The following is a 4,418-nucleotide window of genomic DNA, read 5'->3' as shown; positions in this document are numbered from 1 at the left end:
ATATACATATTAGATATACATTTGTATGTATTTACATGTTGTAGAAGATATACCTGGTGGGGGAGGTGGGCCAGGTGGTGGAGGTGGGCCAGGTGGTGGTGGTGGTGGTGCTGGACCGCCTGCGGTGTAAATTATAGAATGGGTCAATACAGACCGAAACAAGGAACGAAGAAATTGTATGTACTATTCTGCAGGCCGCGACTAATTTAACAACATATAAGATACTCTTCTGTTCTAAAGTAGCATACGTCGTACAAACCTATTCTTAGATCGGGCGAAGTAAGCAACGTTTCCACGGTAAGCATTGATATACATCTCATAATGTTTGTAATTAATCATAAAAGTTGTCAGGTATGCGAGTGCATTTTGATTGTATAGTGAATGCGCCGTTTGTGACGAAAATAACGTTTGAAGTTCGAGATCACATGACGAGAAGTGAGTTATCTTACCTGCAGGTGGTGGAGGCGGTGGTGGGGCGAGACTCCCTACAGCAGTTTGAAGAAAACACAGTCAAATGAGAAGTGTTGCCAAGTACATCATTACAAGTGAGTGAGTTCTGCTAACAACTCTTAAACGCCAAATGAAGCTCAAATCCCAACATACGACAGGCAGTATCGCAGCCTTCGTTGGATGTATATAACACGATGCGGCAAAGGCATGCACTCGTGGCCACTCATGAGCTACTGGTAATGTAATGAACAAAGCAAGCAGGGCGGAGTAGGCTATTGGAGGTCGGGGGTACGCATAGACGGCGCTCAGGCACTGTAAATCAGACACACAGTTGTAAAATCGCGTCACATCATCTTGTACGCTATCGTTTAGATTGAAATATAGGAGCGACACAGATATGTCACCAACTCCACACGAAATCTGAACGAGCGTGCGTACGGTGTGCCATAGGTAGAATACATAAGTACCTGGAGGCGGCGGTGGCGGTGCAGGGCCGCCTGCTGCCGATTGAGGAGGGGGTGGGAGCGCACCACCTGTGGAGAGGAGCGAAAGAAGCACGATAGGTTGTATTCTAGAGAGCGGTTATCCTAAAACACGAGTACACGCTTAGTCACGTCCATGATGCGGAGTTTATGAAGAGAATGTGAATGCGCGCGGCGATCACTCCAAAGTGCTTAGAGAATAGTTGTGACTCTGCAGTTGGCAGTTCCCCGTGTGATACATAATCAGAGACTTCACGAACCCCAGGGTGTTGTGCCTAAGCGTGCTAACCACACGGCTAACTAGAAATAAATTCTGCCCAATTCAGCGCGATCAGATCAAGTTTTTAGGTCATAGCTCTCACCCTCATTTCACATTCAGAGGATCAACAAGAGTCGTCGTGCGTAGTCAACGGACCAGATGCGATGTGATGGGTCCACAACGACAGGGTGAAACGCACAACTTCACTCACAGCAACCATTCAATGTGGTACAGTCACAAGTGCATGCTATCTAATTTGGCTTGCCAGAACACAATTCAGTCGGAAAGACTACTTCTCAACCGCTGGCGAGTGTGCGAGGTCATAAGTTGAGCTATTGTCACAGTACAACTGCGTACCTGGAGGCGGAGGCGGATATGGGGCAACTCCAGGGGGCGGTGGTGGAGGTGGGGGACCGCTTCCTGTAGTATTGTAACAAGACAGGAACATAAAAGTTGTTATGTATATTCCAAGATATCAACAAGACGTGAGACGCGTCTTGTACTTGGGCGGAAACGGTCCGTAAACTTGCTCTGTGCTGCATACAAAAAATATCACTATATGTAGAACGATCTTCGCATACATTGTAGTTAGGCATACATCTGTTGCGGCACTAGCTCCAAAAACCGTACATAGTTTGACAGGAAGCTCAGACACACGACATAGTAACAGCAGATGTCTTCTGTTTAGATGTACGCCATTCTGGGTATTCGACCATTGGTTTAGAGTGCACATGTTTTTTATACTCCAACCCTACTTTGGAACAAGATATAGTGTACAATCATCCAATGCACACATACATACCTGTGGGCGGTAGCGGTGGCGGTGGCACTCCACCTGGTTTGCATAGTGAAAAGAAGAAAAAAAAACTAGGGTGAGTGTTTCGATTTTTTGTACCTACGGCAGGAATGCACACATTGACACAAGATTTAAACTCGGCCAACAAGGAGTGTGTTCAGAATCAAAATACATATTACGACATGAGTGGAAATGGTGTCCCGGCGCTGCATTAGATATTCATTCAGTATAAATTGTATCTATACATATCACTACAAAACGAATTCCATAACGTAATGGAACAAAGTTTCTCGGAGCGACTAGCTGTGTAAAATGAGTGCGCTGGTGGTTGAATTATCTTCTTTTCGCTGTCGCATAGACCAAACAGTCTTTTCTTCTGAACATCCCTATATCAATATATATATACAGGTTGAAAACAACTGGTATGTATACATATGTACACATTGCAACCAAACGGCACCTGGTGGTGGAGAGGGCCCAGGAACGCCACTGTTAGCAAGAGGCGAGCCAGCTGCTGGGTTTACCACATCCGCGTTGCGCTGTTTGAGCTTGAAGTCGTCATCGGATGTCATCACAGTGAAGTCCCACTCGCCCACGATTAAACCGCACGTTCGCATAGCATCTCCTGGAAAGACAAAAGATTGAGATATACAAATTTCAGCCTAATATTCTGTGTGGGGTATTGTATCATATATAACGTTCTCGCTATACGAAACCGTAGTCAAGAATGCGCATGTTTTTGTTGTTGAAATTAAGACCTACGAACAGTTGACACGCGGACGAAGATATTCTGTCGAAGGTCCAATGGCTAGTACATCACTGGCGTTTCGGCACTTTTCAAATTTTCCAGGATGAGATTCACTGTTTCCTTCACAACACTGTGACCAAGAATCCCTGTACAATATCTTTAGCAATCCCGTACATGTCACACGTTGCTTGGCCAGCAATTTTCCACAAGAACTGCAAGAGCAGTTCGATGCACGCACCTGCTTTCCTTTGCCCGGTCGGGGTCTCTTTGACTCGATTCCTCTTCGCTTTTGGCGTTTTGTGTTTTAATTTGCCTGCTATCTCCGGATCGCTGCTCATCGAAACAATGCGATATCAAAATTAATGACATGTTTGGCAGGGATAAGTACATGCACATATTCTAAGGCCAAACGCTCGTTCAAGTAACAGGCGGATCAAATTCAAGGGAGGTTTGCGCCAGGACTGCATATTTGTTCATTGCTAATGTGATCTTTCTTTGCTATGCTTTTAGTGAGCTCATATGTCGCTGATCAGGACACTACGCATCGCCCTGTAGCCGAGGTCAACCACATCTCAATGCATACTCTGCTATACGTATGTAAGAGCCATTGAAGACATAGATATCAATAAGCCTAGGTATCTACACATTTTCTAGCTCAAAAAATGAGACCGAGGGGTGTCAGGCAATCATCACATCGGAATGAACGGACAACTTAAAACTCGTAATAAGTGAAAACAAGACGTTCCAACGGCGCGCCAAACACATATACTCTTTAAATCCCACATACATTTTGCTATTAGAATCTATATCTGCTGCATCGTTCTCCACTTCCAGATCGCCACCAGCAAGAATTCCCTTCACACTCTCTAACTTGGGTGTTTCCTCAAGCGCATTAGCTTTGGGTTCTTTCTCCTTCGCCTCATGCTCCTCCTTTTCCTTCTGCTTCAGTTGCTGCATCTTGGTTTCCCAGACGAGGGCTTTGCCACAGGAGCTCTTCCTCTGGAAACATTAGATTAGTGACAAGGATCGATACTTTAATGCGTAGAAATGTGCGAATACTGACCGCAGTTATATAAACGATATGACTTTTGGACTCTAAAAATCAGTCTCCTCAGGACCTTATTCGCAGCAGTTGAAACAATTACAAATACAGTCATTGGTACATTTAAAAAAAAACCCACTCGACAGAGTTACGCACACACTATGAAATAAGGCACTCTGCCAAGCTAGCCGGCATAAAGATCGTTGCTTTATTCTACAAAGTGCACATGATTATACACACACGCATGTATTCCATTAAGCACATTCTATCAGGTGCTGAAAAGATAAACATACTGGTACTGGGGAAGGCACAACTAGCGAAGACTTGGCCTCGATTTTAGCATGCGGTAAGGTGCTGTAAAGGTGAAATTTAATGCAGACATCAGTGAACGATCCCTTTCAAACTGTTGCTTGTGTACTTTCATAAATTAACCCTGACCTTGGTGAGTGCACATTTAAGCCATTTGCTCACACAAAGCCGAACAGATATCGTCAAAATTTGAGACACGAACTTGTGTGAGCTTATGCTTAACAAATCATATCGAGACCAACTTTTCAAAGCGTGAGATAAGTATCTCAATATGTATATATATATAAGTATCTCACCATATATATATATAAATGTTTATATATATTTATAAC

This window comes from Sphaeroforma arctica (assembly GCF_001186125.1).
Source record: "Sphaeroforma arctica JP610 unplaced genomic scaffold supercont1.1140, whole genome shotgun sequence".
In the NCBI taxonomy this organism is placed as follows: Eukaryota; class Ichthyosporea; order Ichthyophonida; genus Sphaeroforma; species Sphaeroforma arctica.
The sequence above is the reverse complement of the archived record's forward strand: the minus strand, read 5'-3'. Positions refer to the sequence as shown.